At 44.3% G+C, this 17,928-nt stretch overlaps 1 protein-coding gene across 4 annotated transcripts in view; it reads left to right on the top strand.

Annotated features, from left to right (window-relative positions):
• Window positions 1–9,662: 9,662 nt before the first annotated feature.
• The window catches only part of BICRAL (BICRA like chromatin remodeling complex associated protein), a 34,875-nt gene continuing 26,609 nt past the window's right edge, over window positions 9,663–17,928 (top strand). The window contains exon 1 of one of the 4 annotated variants that reach the window (XM_068676753.1): window positions 9,663–9,871. The gene's annotated coding sequence lies outside the window, so the exon portion shown is untranslated. Of the gene's footprint in view, window positions 9,872–10,383; window positions 11,093–17,928 lie in introns of those variants that run through there. The other 3 variants (XM_068676750.1, XM_068676754.1, XM_068676751.1) reach the window with 3 other exon arrangements.

The following is a 17,928-nucleotide window of genomic DNA, read 5'->3' as shown; positions in this document are numbered from 1 at the left end:
CCCTCCCGCCCCTCCCTCCCCGCGCCGTGCGCGCGCGGAAGTGCCCCCTCTCCGCGCCCCGCCCCGCCCTCTCCGGCCGCGCGCGCAGCGGCCGTTGGGCCGTTGGTGGGGGGGGGGAGGGGGAGGGGCGCTGTGGTGGGCGCGGCCCCGCTGAGGGGAGGGCGGGGGGGGGGCGGCTCCTTCCCTTCCCTTCCCTTCCCTTCCCTTCCCTTCCCTTCCCTTCCCTTCCCTTCCCTTCCCTTCCCTTCCCTTCCCTTCCCTTCCCTTCCCTTCCCTTCCCTTCCCTTCCCTTCGGCACAGGAGCTGCTGGCAGAGGGTGTAAGACAGAGCACGACAGAACATGGAAATAAATCCCGCTCCTACAAACTGTGTGCCCCTTCTCCTGGCATGTCAATGTTACCTGCAGTACATTAACTGACCTGACGCTACCCATTTGTACAAAACCACGATAGCCCAGAGGGTATTCTCAATGTGCAGCCCTCTCGTGAGGGCTTGAGGGGCTTTTCCCTCATGATTTTTGCTTGGAAGTGTTGGGACTGTTCTATCACATAGAGAGCCTCTAAAACTTGCCATCGTCACCTGTCTGAGGAACACAGCTTAATTTCCGTGTCAGACATGGTACAACATTGTTAGGGGGTAGGAGTGCCCACACATGCAACGTGGTGACAGCCCGCTTAGGGTGACAGAAGAAGGGTGGCGAATGCCTGTAATACTTGCAACGCACAAGGGGCTTGCAATAAAATATATTCTTTCTTTGTCACTCACAAAATATAAAATTAAGGGATGCCAAGGAGCTGCCTGGTAGAGCAGGTTGGTAGAGTGTGCAAAGTACTGCAAGGTCATTGCAAAGTATTTGTACATTGATCCACAGCAAGCCGGAGGTGATGGTCTGTGAGGCTGACGGATAAGGGTGGGCAATGTGGTGTTCGTGTGTTATGGCACTGAGCTGTCTCACTGCTGCAAGGTTAACCTGAACAGAGCTTTGCTTCTGAAGTATGAGGCTTTAAGGCATAACAATGAAAAGCTCTTATGTCATAGAAAAGGAGAATGCTCAGTCATGAAAAAGAGAAGGAAATCTTGAAGCATTCTCACTTGATTTTCTCTACTGGTATATTTAGATGATGCACTTGGTAAGTCTTTGGCATTTTTGCTATTAAATAGTCAAATCCACTCCTACAGTAATGTAAATGTAAATTAATTCACTGTAAGACAAAAACGATCCTTATTTGTATCTTGTTTCATAGGAAAAGGGTGTAAGTTTCACAGCAGGCCTTTTTGCTCCCACCAGTGTAGATAATACTGATAGTAGCTGTGATGCAAGTTCTTATCCCATACATGAGAATATTCATAGACAAACAGACTTCTGCTGTTTTTTCAGTGTGTGTAAATATTATTGCAGTATGGCTTTGTTATTCTTAAAGAGATGTGACCACGTGGATGAAATACAACATGTAAAATACATTTATACAGGAAAAAATTACAAGCAAACACTAATGTACACTGGTCAAAAAATATAACTCTCTATTTTATGCTGTGGTATAATGATTATTTTTTTATGACATTCAGTCACTCAGAAAGAGATTTATTTTTTTTTTTCCTGGAGCTGATTGGAGGTTTCAGTTAATGAGGACCAAGTACACTTGTGAATAGAAGCTTTTGGGACAGATTGGAATCTTTTCACATTGCTAATGCACACAAATTATTTTGGGGTTAGAAGTAAAATAACCCCAGATACATGACAGTAAAGTGTATGACCATAATGAAAAATCCAAAAAGGAGCAATAAAATTCTTCCAACCATCTCATCTCGATACTCCAAAATTACTTTCCACGCTAACAATTTGAGGTTTTGGTATAATTGATATTGGTGTGTATATATATATATTTTGTGGTAAGCAAAGGCTGACAATTTTCTTCCTGACTTTGCTGGCAGCAACATTTATGTTTTAAGGCTGTTTAACATGCTCCAATATAAGCCATAGAAAATAGAGGATTTACAATTTCCCAAGCAGTAACCACACCTAAATATCAGCCTTATAGCTTGGGCTTGGACTCACTTCGGTAAGCTGCTGCAAGCAGTCTAGCTGCTTGAGAATACTGGATAAAAGCCAGGCACATAGTTCTGCCTATAATTTATTTATTTATATTTTTCCCTGGACATGCTTTAGTTCCTCCCTGCTTTGGAAGTAGTTAATACTCATTCCAGTCACATCTTTTGCTGTTGCCTGGGTTATATACTGTTATTTATCTTACGGGAAGTTGCAGGTTGCACATGCTTACTTGGAACTGCAAAAGCACTGTGGAAGTCCAAAAAATAAGCAACTCTACACATGCTTCTAGGTTTAAATATGTATCACATGGATATAACTCTTGAATGCTGTCTACCTGGAAATATTGTACTGATTTAAACTATGTCAATAGCATTAACGAGCAGTCTTCTTGAAGTGAGGCGCATTGCATAGGTTGAGTGAGGGTTCAACATCCTGTCTCATTCCATCATTATTTCAATAAGAAAGAAATACATTCAAGATCAATATAGGCAACTGGGTGTCTGTTAAGAATCCACACAATGGATTCTTGAACCTGAGGTTCCTGAGCTTGTGAAAACTAAGAACTTTATAGTTGTGGTGTAGTCTTGAGATGTAGGTTTGCGTTCTCTCAAACAGAGGAAGGAAGAAAATACAGCTGTTCCTTACCATTGGTACATACGCCAGCACTGTCATTTTTTATCTCAACGACTGTACTATACATGTGTTGCACCATAAAACACAAAAGTGCTGTTTCATCTTTTAGCTGTGTTTTCAAGAAAAGCGGCAGCCTGTGTCTTGTATGGAGTTCTTATCTGCTAGATGGGATCTCTGAATGCCTGTGCGATTGGGCTTCTCCAGAAGAGATTAGCAGATTAACGTAATTACTTCTGGCTACAAAATAGGTACTTCACTGACTTCCACAACTTCCAGTAGTATTCCACTGCCAGTTTTAGTACGGTCTCTTTGAACTTTTCTGGCACTGTGATCAGCCATGTTAGATGTAAGCTATATTATGATTCATTGAAGATACTGTTTACTACATTTTTCATGGTGTATTGGGGCTTTACTAAAACAGCCTGTCAAGGCTCTGTATTTTTTTGTGTTCTCTTGAAAAAACATTAACAAATTCCTTTAACATGATCGGCATACCTTTTTTATTTTTATTTTTAAACGTTTGTTTGGACTAATATATTTTTTATATATTTGGCCATATGGAAGGGCAAGACAATGTAAAATATGTGTACTTTTTAAATCACTAATTAGAGAGTTGAAACAACAACTGTAAAACTTATTTGGTGCATCTTAATTGCAGTGAGTAATGCAAAAGCTTTGAAATGTAATCCTTGGGAATGCTTAAGACACTAATTATATTCCGACCAGTCAAGGTGCACTTGTTTTGAAACAAGTCTGAGCTGGTCCCTTCCGAGAGCCTGGTGTTCCCAGTGCCAGAGGTGGAGAAACAAATTCATTTCTGTGAAAATGAGCTATCCTCCAAAGGCCAAGACAGACATCAAAGTGTACCATTTTATGGCAAGAGACACTAACAGATTAATAGAGTGAGGCCCAAATACACTCAACACAAAAGCTCAAGAAGAGAAGAGATCTTAGGTTTGGTCCAGCTCTAGCTTCTAACTGATACTTAGGACCCTAACTTGCTAATTGACCTAATTAAATTCCAAAGAGCCAAGTATGTAAATGACAGATGCTGTCTTACGGACTCTCTGCTTATGCTATGCATCCTTTGAGGTAGTTATTAGTTCTAATGTTCCTCCCTAGGAGATTTTTTTTCAGTGCCTTACTTTAAATGTCTTTTTTTTTTTTTTTTTTTTTTTTTTTTTTTTTAAGGCATTTCAGAAAACTATGTTCAGTTACAGGACTAGCCAGTTCCATGGACTGCTTAGGTTCAATAGTGTTTCAAAGTTTTCCAGTTTTTTGGAATTGTGAATCTTAGTTGCAAACCTATTCCATTTCTCTTTCTGAGTAACTTCAACGGAATGAACTTGAAATCATTTTATCCAAGTTTACTGATTCTCGGTAAGCTCTCCTATAGTTTATTCATAGTTAACAAAACTAAACTTTTTTGCCTTTTTGCCTTTTGCTCATCCAATGAAAAAATCTGGCAGTTATCATTTTGAAGGACTGCCTTCTCATTTGACCTTCATTTCTAAAGAAAGTCTGAGAATAAATTCCATTCATGTTGATGAACTTTCTAATGATAATATTAAGACTTACAATACAGCAATCTTAATTCACATCCAAATCTTATACTGTTGGTTTCTAGTAGGGCTCAATAAATATACAAGTAAAAGCATTTTTTCTCAGAAGTTGTGACTTAGATGAAGCTTTATTCATAATGTCCCTTCTTTAATTAAGACTTCCTTTTTATCTAAACTGTAAAGGATAGTTTAGCAAGCTGGTATTTCTTTCCTGAACACAAATACTTTTGGAGTGACTTAGTGTTTCACTGTGTTTCTGTGATCCCTGTAATGCCTGGTTTCGTGCTTTAGATCTGCATTTTGTACTTAGGTTCCTTCCATTAACATTTTTTAAAAATTATTATTATTATTAAATCCATGGCACCTCAGTTGTATAAGGAGTGGCCCTTTTGTCAGCTTCATTGCCTGGCTGCTGTTTCTACTACTGCTGATATTTTATGTTTAAGCCTTGTGTCTGTGTGCTCATTATTTACCTGATTCGTTCCCATTTGTCTCTGCTAAACTAGCTATTAATACTATACAATCTTCTCCCAATTTTCTGCCATTGTTTTGTAGTTTAAATTTCTTCTACAAATTTTGGCAGTGTTATTTGTTGAAGATTATTTCTCCAGATGCTGTAGTAAAGCTCTGTCTCTTCAGAAGTGTTTTTTCTCAGTACACTCTAGTGGCTGAAGGTTTTAAGATTATTTTAACTCGGGAGTAGGAGTTATTAATCTTTCAAATTCAATTCTCCTTTTTAAGGTACTCTAAACTGAAGAATGAGACTCCATTTAAATAACCTGGAGCATGATATAGTTATTCTTGATCTGTTCCACTAATAATTTTCCATTGTAATTTGTTTCAGTGAGAGGTCCAGTCACTACATTTTTGTTTCTACTGATCACCTTTCATAGCTCAGTTCTACCTCTCCAGAATTTGTTCGTGATTCATCACGGAACAGCCCTGTTTGCCTTCACACAACCTCCAGTCACATAAACCTGTCTTTCTCCTGGTATTGGTGTAAATCACTTGTTCTTAGTTACCTCCTCTTGCTACCTACACCCTAACCAATCACCCTTCTGGTCAGGTACTGGCTAGGTGGTCTTGTGTTTGACGTGGAGACTGATACTGGAGTCAAGCAACTATTGTGTGTTATGTTACGCAATTACGACACTCATTTTATAGGTAATGTTTTGTGCAAGGCCGCACCTCGAGTGCTGTATTCAGCTTTGGGCCCCTCACTACAAGAAGGACATCGAGGCCCTGGAGCGTGTCCAGAGAAGAGCTACAAAGCTGGTGAAGGGCCTGGAGCACAAGGCCTGTGAGGAGCGGCTGAGGGAGCTGGGGTTGTTTGGTCTTGAGAAGAGGAGGCTCAGGGCAGACCTCATTGCTCTCTGCAACTGCCTGAAAGGAAGGTGTGGGGAGCTGGGGGTTGGCCTCTCCTGACAGATAACTAGTGATAGGACTAGAGGGAATGGCCTCAAGTTGTGCCAGGGAAGGTTCAGGTTGGAAGTGAGGAGACATTTCTGCTCAGAAAGAGCAGTCAGGCACTGGGACGGGTTGCCCAGGGAGGTGGTGGCGTCACGAACCCTCTGGGGGGTTTTAAGGAAAGGCTGGACGTGATGCTTAGGGAGATGGTTTAGTGGGTGACATTGGTGGTAGGGGTTGGTTGGACCAGATGATCTTGGAGATCTCTTCCAACCTTAATGATTCTAATATTGAAGAGATGCTTTCTATGATTAACTGAAATATGTAATGCTTAGGAAAATTTTACTGGTGCATCCTATAAGTACTGGTGGTAATTATTCAAAATTTGGCAGTTCATATGGATATCAAAGAACTGAATTTTTCACATGGCATGTTGCATTTACATACGAAGTTGAATTCCTTGTCTTCCTTCCTGGCACTATATGAGTGCCCTACTTTTCAAGTGCTTTGACCTCTACTTCTGTATTGCTTGTAGCTTCTAATGATGACCTATTTGTTACTGTGCCTTCAAGCTCAGAGTTATTTATGCTCATCTAAATTAGTAATTCTTAAAAGCAGTATGCAGTTGAAGTGTTGCATCTGCTGATCAGCTCACACGAGAAACATATTAAGGGATGGAGGGATAAAGAAGAATGGGAGGAAGGAGAGCCGTAAATAGAGCTGAAGTAGCCCACAGTCTACACTTGGTGCGAGGAAAGCAAGACTGCAGTGGAGTAAATGACATTCTTTTCCATCCGATATAGCTCAGAGAGGGTGCAGTGGGTCGAGGTTATAAAACAGCTATTCATGCAGGACTCTTAGGATGACTGTGGAATTCATTCATTTAATGCTTAGTCCTTAAATTCTTTCATATGAATCCTCTGCTTCGGGATTTGCTTTTGGGGTGGTAATGTAGGTTTGCACAAGAATAAGAATGTTTACAACGTAAAGGTGGAGAAATGGGCTCTTGACCTAGGAGAAACTGAAGGGCAGAATGAATGGGGAGAGTTTTGGAGCGGCCTTATGTTCCTCCTCTCAGTAACTCAGCCTACTTCTCGCTTCTACACATTCTGTCGTTTCAGGGCTACGTATCTCAGCTCACTCCAAATGTGATTTGGTGTCTTTGCACACCTATGAGAGCAGCAGTTGTCAAATTGCATGGCCACAATTTGACAGCTGATGTCAAAATATATCCAAGTATTATGTTGTGTGACGGGTGCACACAGTGTTCCTGGTAGCTGTACTTAAGAATTACTACGCCAACGTCTGTCTTCCAGAGATTTCTCCTATTCCTTTTTGACACTGGTCTTTCTCCGTATTTCCCCCTACTCCTCCTGAAACTGCTACATGAAAATGAATGAGAGAATGAATGAATGTGATTGAGGAAGCTACAGAGAGACAGCAACCAAATGTGCATTGCATGCCATTTGGAGAATAGGGCTGGTTGAAAAGGACAGCTCTGGACAGGTGACCTTGGGGTGTAAGAGTTTTGACACATTGGGGTCTTCGGCGCTAATGCAGTAAGGCAGTGAGAAGAGGGGGAGCTCCCAGGGCAATGATAGTTCAGATGCATCATGTGATCCTCTTAAAAAAAGCATGAGTAGCTCATCACAAAAGCACAACTTTACAAATGTGGCTTGGAAAATTCTGTTGCACACCAGCAAGTGAGTACAGCGCAGCTGAAGACCGAATTCAAACTTCTTAGTATTGGAGGTAACTTACTGAAGGTAATTTTGCTTTAAGGGTGTATTTCAGTGTGACATAAGTCGCGTCCAAGTCTTGATTTTGTTTTTTTTTTTAAGTAACTGTTTCTACCTAGTCAAATTTGGTTTTGAACAGATGCAGTAAATATAGAATTATATGCAAATTTGCTACTGCAGAAAACAAAGCTTTAGTGGGTTCTGGTTTGACTTTGTCCACTCAGTGGCAATGTAAAGGGTTTTCAACCGTAAGCTCGCTGACGTGTAGGTCCTGAGAAATGGTACAACTTCAGGTGCCTTACTGCGGAGACATCACATCTTCCATTTTCGTACTGTCCCTGCCTAGCAAGGTTATTGTCAGTGCTGCTTTTGAATGTCATTTGGGGGAAATAAGTGTAAATTATGGTATCATCTTTTACAATTTACAGAGGCTTCCTTGTGTTTGTTATGATGAGGCAAAATCATTGTCCTACTTCTTCCTCTTCCGTGTTTGTATTGCCTGTTTCCTGTTTGTGGTTTCTGTAGGACTGGGAGGCTGATAGCATACTGATCAGTTATCTGCCTCGGAGTGGTGCCCCTCTGAAGCAGTTCCTTCCTGTTAACCAAATCAGAAGAACAACCGTGGTGTCTCCCCAGTTCAAAGGTTCTTACTTGCGCAAAATTCTCTGAAGTCAGCAAGGCTGAGCAGGCTTTCATTCAGAGCAGAGTTTTACCCCTGGAAATGTGTGCTGAAGTTCGGGTCCCTGAAGTGTGGCCTTTTCGATTTTCTGACGCTAGTGTCAGCAGTAAGAGCAATTAGGACGCCGAGCTCTTTGACATGCGGTGTCCACATCCCTATCGTTGACCGTTCACACCCGCGCTGCCTTTATCAAAAGTGAAGTTTGTAACTGGCCGCTCCGCTCCACAGTGCTGTGTGTGCGCTCAGTCTGTCCAGCCTGCGTGATGGCTCTGCTGGGCTCCTGCTACGGCCTGGCCTTTCTGCTTATAGAGCGGGCTGAAACAGCACCTACATAGTCTGCGGTGGGCATGCAAGTAAGTGCAGGTGTGTCTTGGATTTCGCCTGTTTGGGACCAAGCTTGACCTTTGCTTCTCATATTATAGTATGAATTGGCTGAATATAACCAGATTTTAATAATAATAATAAAAAAGTAGGTGCTTTTTTGTTAACATAAAAAAATCTGTCTGTTTCGTAGAGGAGTTCCACCTAGTACAGTGCCCATCCGTATTTTCATGTCATTGTGTTTGAAAACCAGAAGGGTACTTTTTGAGCTGTAAAGCTAATAAAAAAGAATGCTACTTTAAACCCTTTTCTCAAAGGAGTTTTAAGAGTTACTTTATTTTTAGAAAAAAAAAAAAAAAGGCTGCTCTCTGTAAGACTTTGGGAATTACAAGTACCGGCAGGAAAACGGTCTTGAAAAAGATTCGTGTTTTAAAAGCATTAGCTTACGTATCTCTTCATGCTAAGAGTCAGTTTTCATTTTTTTATTTTTTTTTTAATATGTAAAGGTCAATAAATATGTAAAGGCTTGTAAGGTCATCTGAGTAAAGAATGTGTGATTGTATTTTTAATGAATCCTGTGAATATCTTGTTGAATTAGCCTTGCACCACCAAAAAGCTTTGAACAAAATTATTCTATTAATGCTTTTAAGTGCGAGAAACTGTGTAAGCGTAGCAGCGAAGGGTCGGTGCTGTACGCTTTGCCTCGCGCCAGCATTTTTAAGTTACCTGAAACTTTTTAAAGCATTTAAGTTACCTGAAACTTTTTTACAGCACTTGGAGTTCGTGCCCTTTGTTTCAGCCACGGGAGATGAGAGAAACAGCCAAGAGACTTAAAGCATTGCCACTCACAGGAGGGTCCCATCCTAGCTCTTTCAAGGTGACCCTGCGCTGTACCTCGGGGGGTCCCGCAGTGGTTTTACAACCCCGACGTGGCGGCGAGCGGGCGAAACAAACTTTTACTTCCAGTTCGTCAGCTCTCGGTTACCCCCCAGCCCCCCGGCCTCTCCCTCACCCCCAGCACCTGAGCTCTGCCGTACGGCTTTCTGGAGCCCGGGGGGGGGGGCTGCTGACAACCGCCCCGACCCCGCAGCTGTCCCGGGGCCTGCGCTAGGGCCGGCCGGGCGGCGCGGCAGCGGGCAGTCAGCATGCCCGCCCGGCGGCTGCGTGTGGCGCCGCGCTCGCTGCGGCATTGTCTGGCGGCGGAGCGGCGGGGCCGGGGCTCCGGCGGCGCGGAGCCGTGCCGGGTGCCGCGGCGGGGGCCGCGCCGTGCGGTGCCGCGCCGTGCCGCGCCGTGCCGCGCCGTGCTGTGCTGTGCCGCGCCGCTCCGCTCTCTTTCTCTTTCCCCCTCTGTCGCTCGCTCTCGCTCGCTCTCCCCCCTCCCTCCCTCGCTCTCTCGCTCTCCCTCTCTCTCTCCTACACTGCCAGCCCCTGATGTGATGGCGAAGAAACCCCGTTGACAAGGCACTGCTTTTTCATGACGGTGAGTTTCCCTTTGAGTGTATTATAATTTTGTGATAAAAATTTCAAGGAAAAAAAAAACACACAACCTCCTTCCTCCCTTCCTTCGGGGAGGGAAAAGAGAGGGGGGAAATCTATCTCCAGACAGACAGAAAAGAAAGAGGAGCAAATTAACAGCCAGGAGTTGCCAAAACCAGGATATTAGGTTTCAGCCCAGAGAGCTATTGGCTCTGGGGCTATGTATATAAATATATATCTAGAGAGAGAGCGAGCGAGAGGGGAGACGAGGAGGAAGAAGAGGGATATTTTGTGGGTGGCTGTTGTTTGGGCAGATGTGGATTCACATGGAAATGAACTATATATTTTTTTGCAGCGAGGCTGGCGGTGGTGGCTGCTGAGGGCACTTAAAAAAAAAAAAAAAAAAAAAAGTTGTTTCTTAAAATAAAGGCGGGGGGGGAGGTTGAAGGGAGAGATAAGGTTTCAGGTCCAGGCTGATAGCTGCAGAGAGGGGAGAGGTTTGGGGTGGGTTTTTTTTTCTTGCTGATGCCATGCAAATTCAGGAGAGGAGGGAAGAAAAATCTCTTTTAATGACTCATTGATTGAGCCGGTTTAAAATTAGTTGTCGTTGTTGTCTTTTTTTTTTTTTTTTTTTTTTTTTATTATCCGCCCCCTTGATGGCCATCAAGAGAGGGATGGAAAGAGGAGAGGAGGGAGAGAGTGTGTGTGTGTGTGTGTATGTGTGAGTGTGAGAGAGAGAGTGAGCGGGAGAGAGGGGGATAGAGAGAGTGTGTGAGGGAGAAAGAAAAATAATCTTTTCAAATCTCCTCCCTCTTTTTTTTTCCCCCTCGTTTCTTTGCTTTTCTCTAAAGCTCTGTGGTCTGTGAAACACTCTTTCTTCCTCCTCCTCGGGAAAATGGAGACACTTCGTCTCTCTCCTGGCTGTGGAGCTGGGAAGGATTTTTCTTTCCTTTTTTTCTTTTTCAGCCCTGGCTCGATTTTTTCCTTTCCCCCGTCCACTCGCCACCACCCTAATCCTGTCATTTCTTTGAGCTCGTGTCTCAGATTTGTGCCTTCTGGGGATTTATTTTTCACTCATTTCCTCGTTTTCGGTGCCGCCACTAGATTTGATTTGATTTGTTTGGTTCTTTATTTGCAATTTCCTCTGAATTGCTCTGTGCCTCCCGCTTTTAAACCCGGAATGGAGACGGCGCTCCTTTTTGTGTGTGCGCGAAAGGCTTGGGCGGTAGGTCTGGGCTAAGGCGCTTGCTCCTCCGCTTCGGGATCGAGTCTGCCGCGGTGTCTTTAGTAGTGCTATTTTTTTATTTTTATTTTTTATTTTTTCCAGAGAGAGAATATTTAACTGTAATGTGGCTATTTAAACGTAACAATAAACCGCCTCTTTCTGGAGTAACCCGTTTGGTTTTCCTTTTGGGTAGATGCGGATCTGTTTATTTGTACTGGCTGCGTTTGTCTTCCGCAGGAGAACAAGCGTTTTATAAGTAGTTTTTTACTTGTGGATAAAACCAATGGCTGGTGGGTTGCGGAGGGGATTTTCTGCAGTCCTCGGAGCTCCCTTTTGCTGCGTTATGGAAGTGTTACTGAGTGCCCGGTTTTAATTTGCTTTTCCTACCCACTGTAAAGTTCACTTACGGATCATGGCGATCTGCTAACGTGAAAAACCGGGCAAAAAAGCGTACGGCGCCCAGAAGACGCCTTAAAATTTACTTGGAGCTGCTATTAAATAACCAGCGGGGGAAGGAGAGAGCCGCCGAGGCCTTTCCTTTCCCTTCCCTTCCCCTGCTTCTCCGCCGCCAGCCGCTTGCTCTCGTCTCCTCGGGGCTCAGCGGGGCTGAAGGGAGGCCGGCTCGGGGCAGAGGGCGGCCGGCAGCCGGGGCGGCCGTGCCCGGGCTCGGCTGGCAGCCGGTGCCGAGCGGCTGCCGGTGCGTGTGGGAGTGGGAGCGAGGCGGGAAGATGGCGCTGTCTGGCTGCCTGCCAGCGTTTGTTGCGCAGTTTGGCCGTGACTCTCCTCCCCCACGGGCGCCATTTTAAGGCCCTCGCCGCTGGTCGCTGCGCCGTGGAGGGGCGTTGCCGGCGCGCCTCTCCCGGGCCGTTTCTCTCTGTCTCTGGCAGGGAAAGCCTCTCCCCCACATCCCACAACTGCTTTTTTTTTTTTTTAATTTCCTTACGATGCTGATGTACGGGGTTTGGTGAGGGATTCTAGGCTGTGCGCGTCGAGGCGGGCACAAAGGAGGATTCCTGTGGGCAGAGGTCTGCTGGGGACGGGCCCTGCGCTCCTCTCCCGCAGCTCTGCTCGCCCTGCCTCGCCTGTCAGGGGCTCTGCTGCAAGCAGCGCTCTAGTTCGGTCTGCTGGGGTAACATCCACGTTTCCTGAGGTGCATTCAGGGTTTATAAAGGGAAAAAAAGGTCAAACCTTTTCAAAGGGCAACCCTTCTGATGATCTGATGCCCAACATTGTGCGATACCATTAAACCCATCTCTATAAAATGCTCTAACATACTGCGTACAGCAAAGTAATCATCATAAAAGAGCTTGTAACACCTTCAAAAATGTCTGCAAAAAATCAAGGGCAAGGAACTTTGTAGTGATTGGACAACACTTACTTTATTTTACTTATCTATGTATTTTTAATTTTTGGCTAGGGCTGATAACTTGCCATCCAAAATTTTTGTTGCTCCTTTTTTTTGCTCCCCCAGAAATTACATTTTTTTTCCAAACAATTTGAACGTGGCAGCACCATTTTACTAGGCTTCTCAGGGAGACTGTTCCAAATAGCCTTCTATTTTTTGATCAAAACTTCTCTTTTTTTTTTTGACATGTTTCTGTACAATCTGATCGATGGTTGTGGTGCTTAACAGCAACATCACTGCTCAGGAACAGCAAGGATGCTGCCAGACCAGCTCATGCTGAGCCCACTAAGGAGTGTGGAATGCTTGCTTAATTCTTACATTTATGCTTTTTGACACATTATAGAAGGGCTTCCCCATGCCTCTTGCTAATTTCTGAAGGAAGTGGGAGGTTTATTTGTTTTTTTTTTTTTTTCCTTTGGGATTCAATCCTCCACCTGTTGGTGTTGAAGGGTTTTCATTTGTGTTTCTAGTGAAATACACATTTTACTGCTTGAAATACTCTGAAAAAGTTGCCTACAGACAAACTCTTTTCTAAAGTCATAGGAACAACCTTGTTAGTGTCTTAGTTTTTTTTTCCCCTCTTAATGACACACCTGCCAAAAACCCTTAACCAGTAATTTGGTTAAAAATCTATGTGTGGAGTGTAGTATTTGCTTACATACTTCAGAAATATTTAATACATGATGTTTACCTTGAAGCAATTATTTTGTGTTTTTGCGAACAGTAGTCTTGGGAGTAAGATAGGAGTGATTTTTTTTTTTAATGGTGGTATATTGCGGTGTCAAGAGTTGGACTTGATGATCCTTAAGGGTCCCTTCCAACTCAGGATATTCTATGATTCTATGATTCTATTTTTATACAATAAAATTCCTGTAATATGCACTAATGACTTGCTGATTGTGTGGAATTTTCATTAATGTGTGACAGTAACGAAGAAATTACAAAAATGTGATTAAAAATGGCGAGTGTGTATTCTTCCAGTATATAATACATGCCAAACAACCAGGTATGCACTCTGTTCTGACATGCTTCCATTAAAGTGAAAAGTGTTCTTCATCTTGAGTTGCGATCTTTGGAAGGTAGAATTTAGATATATACAAAAATAATAGACCTCATATATTTCTTCGGTCGGGTCTAACCTTTAAAATCTTTTTTTTGTGTTGTTGGCTTGTCTTTATTTTGTGTTGTTTCAGATAGCACCTTGCATTTCTCTTAGCTTGCTTGTGTTGATTGAGGAATGGAGAAGCTCACCATGTTGATGCCCTGGCCCAGTTGTGCTTTTTTGATGCACCTTGGCTTCACTAGTGTTATACTGTTAGATATTAAACATATTCTGACTGTGTCCTTACTGTGAGGGCTTGTGTGGTATGTTATTCCTGTATTCTTGAGTTACAAATACTCAGCATGTCTGTGGCCTTAGGTGAGGTCAGGGCTATGTAGTAGTGCACTTGACAGGTACGGTTCTGCTGTATCTTAATAGTTATGTCACCCCTACAGAAGTGCATTTTTCCTGCCTCCCCTGCCAGCATCTTTTTTTCAGGAGAGTTTATTTATTTAGTTTAATTGTACTCAGAAAAAAAAATAAACACCAAAGCCAAAACAGTTCTACTAGTGTATTTCCTCAAAAAGGAGAGTGTAAGAAAGTTGCCAGCATATGCAGAGAAAAAATCAGGAAGGCCAAAACCCAGCATGAGCTAAACTTGGCCACTGTGGTTAAGGATAACAAAAAATGTTTTTACAAATATATCAACGGTAAGAGCAGGGCCAAGGAGAAACTCCATCCTTTACTGGATGCAGAGGGGAACCTGACTGCTGAGGATAAGGAACAGGCTGAGGTTCTTAACGCCTTCTTTGCATGCCTTTTTTGCATGCCTTCTTTGCATGCCTTTACTAGCCATCCAGACCACTTATCCTCGGGGTACTCAGCCTCCTGACCTGGAAGTCTGGGATGAGGAGCAGAAGAAACCCCCCACAGTTGAGGTGGAAACAGAGACCTGCTGCTCCACCTGGACTGCCACAAGTTCTTGGGGCCAGATGGTGAACGGAGTGACATCCAGCTGGTGACCGGTCACCTGTGGTGTTCCCCAGGGGTCGATGTTGGGGCCCATCCTCTTTAATGTCTTCATTGATGACTTGGATAAGGGAATTGCGTGCACCCCCAGTAAGTTGCAGTGACACCAAGCTGGGGGGAAGCGTCGATGTGCCGGAGGGTAGGAAGGCCCTGCAGAGGGACCTGGACAGGATGGGTCAATGGGCAGAGGCCAGTGGGATGAGGTCCAACATGGCTAAATGTGGGTCCTGCACTTTGGCCACAACAAGCCCATGAAGTGCTGCAGGCTTGGGGCAGAGTGGCTGGAGAGCTGTGCAGAGGAAAAGGATCTGGGGGTGCTGGTTGATGCTCACCTGAACATGATCCAGCAGTGTGCCCAGGTGGCCAGGAAGGCCAAAGGCATCCTGGTGGTGTCAGGAATGGAGCAGCCAGCAGGAGCAGGGAGGTGATCGTCCCCCTGTACTCGGCTCTGGTGAGGCCGCACCTTGAGTGCTCTGTTCAGCTCTGGGCCCCTCACTACAAGAAGGACATCGAGGCCCTGGAGCGTGTCCAGAGCAGGGCTACGAAGCTGGTGAAGGGCCTGGAGCACAAGGCCTGTGAGGAGCAGCTGAGGGAGCTGGGGTTGTTTAGTCTGGAGAAGAGGAGGCTCAGGGCAGACCTCATTGCTCTCTGCAGCTGCCTGAAAGGAAGCTGTGGGGAGCTGGGGGCCGGCCTCTTCTCACAGATAACTAGTGACAGGACTAGAGGGAATGGCCTCAAGTTGCGCCAGGGGAGGTTCAGGTTGGAAGTGAGGAGACATTTCTTCTCAGAAAGAGCAGTCAGGCACTGGGATGGGTTGCCCAGGGAGGTGGTGGAGTCACCGTTCTGGGGGTGTTCAAGGAGAGGTTGGACGTGGTGCTTAGGGACATGGTTTAGTGGATGACATTGGTGGTAGGGATTGATTGGACCAGATGATCTTGGAGGTCTTTTCCAACCCTAATGATTCTGTGATTGAAAAGATGCTTTCTGTACACGTGAAGCATACTTAATCCAGAGTTGAAGATCTTGGCAGGTATCTCCATGGTGGTATGCTGCTTGGGTGTTACACCCTGGATGTATTTTCAGAGTTTTGCTGGTGTACTTCCACGTGGATTCCAGGAAGAAAGTTGTGTCTGCGTAACTGCGGTTATGTTTTACAATGGGGCTGTAGTGGTCAGTGATTGTGCCTTTCCTGCTGTGTTACGCTTACGATAAGCCTAATGGCTGGTACTTTTTAATGTAGGTGTAGCAGTGGGAGTGTGAAAGAGTGGCATCCGTGTCTGAGTAACACGTCTGGTCCAGGTATAACAGCCTTTCTGATGATGTTGTTCATTCTGTTCAGAGACTTGGGATAATTTATTCTAGTCGTTCTGCGGCAATAAGCTGCATCTGCGGTTGGAAGGTTTTTACACGGTGACATAATCTGTCCAGCACAGGCATGGGAATTGTCTGCAAAAAAACAAACGTTTTGTTTTCTTGCAATAGAGGAAAACCAGCAAAATTCACTGTTGGAGCTATAAAGCTGGGATCAACAGCATTGGCAGAGCCCTCATATCAATGTAAATGCGTGAACACTGAGACTTTAGCTGATAATTTTTTTCAAGAAGATCACGTAATTAAATGAACAGGCGGATCTCTATTTTCTAATGTTCACTTTCATTGTGGAAAAGCCATCTGCTGTGTCTGTAATTTGTTTGTTTTAATGGAGAGTCGCTGAACTTTTGGACAAAATTAAAAAGTATCAACTAGCACAAATGGATTGGCAGTTTGGTTCCTTTAACTCCTTTACTTGCAGTAGTTCTAAAATGCTCCAGCCGTTTCTGATGTTACTTTGAGTAAGGAAGTGGTTAGCGAAAGGGAAAGAAGGAATGGGCAAATCTGTGAAAACTTAATACAACCACATTTCTTTTATTGGAGGTATGAAGGAGGGGTGGAGGCAGGAGTTCGTTAATGAACTCCCAGTGAATTAACCTCACTGCAGGACACGGATCCTTTTTGTGAGGGCTGATCGTGTGCCCTGGCTCCGGTGTAACTCACAGTGATTTTACTGTGAGCTTGTTCTTGGTGGGGATTTTTCAGGATCTGGTATCAAAGCTTGAATTCATTGAGATGTTGACTACAGAAGAAAATCTTTGGCCCACTGACATGGGCTGCAAAATCTCCATTGGCTTCAACAGGGACAAGATTTGTGGTGTGACTAGCGTGATTTGGGGGCAGTGTCATGGACTGTGCTGCTGAATTTGTTACACATCTGTCAGTTTATCATATTTGAGATCCAGTTGATTTCCCAAACATAGTAACAGAGGCATAGCGATCTCTGGTCAACTTCAATTAGGGGCAGTAGTATGCCTCCTCCTCTTCCTCTCGTGGGACGATGCCAGGGAGTTCCCAAACAGTTTACAAATGTTGAAAGAACTCTTGGTGCTGGAGCAGCTCAGAAGATGGAGCCCCAAGCAGGGAACAGCACGGCAATGAGGATAGTTCCTGCTGGGCTGAGTGGAGCGTGCAACCTTGTGGGTCCCGTGGGGCCGGCAAGCAGCCCGACATCCAGACTATGAGTTACTCTGGATTTTCTCCATGTCATTTTGAGAATCTGGTTTCAGGTGAAAGCCTTGTCAAGAGTGTGGTGTTGGCAGGAAAAGGTCTGGGTGCCCTAGGAAAAATTTGGATCAAATAAATAAGAAATTCAGTTCTGAACATGTAATGTGTGTCTGAGGGAAACCAGATTTTGGCCAGCTGCACTGGGGGTTCACGGATATAGCCAGAGTGCTTGGCTATGGCTGGATTAATTTTCCCTATCATACACACTGCTAGCAGCTGAAGTGAACATTCCCATTTTTTCTTCATACATTTAAATACCACTTGTTCTTGGAAGCCTGAATACCTTAAGGTGTTTGCCAAACTCAAATCAAGAATGATTTTTTGTGGTATGATAATGGGAAATCAAATTTACGGGATGAATGAACAGCCTATTGTGCACACTGCTGTGCTTTAGTGTGTGTTTTTTTTGCCCTTCTGTATGCAGAGCTGGCATTTAACACTTGTATAAAACCCTGCCCGTCCTTTCAGCTGCTCATCTCCTGCCAGGTCCCAGAAACCGTGGGGATGCGTGCTGTTGTGTAGGTCACTGAGTTCAGAAGAGGTGGTAGCACTTACGTGTTTCCTAAGTGCTGCTATTTATCCGAGTCCTGAGTGGCCTATCCGAGTCGCCTGTTTTGGAATAGTTCATCACAGGGAGGTAGTACATTGTTCTTCTGAATATTTAAAATTACAATTTTCCTCCCATAGTGTCACATACAGAAAGCTTTTGAGAATAGCAGTGCTTTAAACTCCGGCCTCCGCAGCTGATTTTCAAGCATTGTG

Source organism: Anas acuta, chromosome 3 (assembly GCF_963932015.1).
Source record: "Anas acuta chromosome 3, bAnaAcu1.1, whole genome shotgun sequence".
In the NCBI taxonomy this organism is placed as follows: domain Eukaryota; kingdom Metazoa; phylum Chordata; class Aves; order Anseriformes; family Anatidae; genus Anas; species Anas acuta.
Note: the sequence above shows the minus strand (reverse complement) of the source record. Positions and strands in the feature narration are given on the sequence as shown.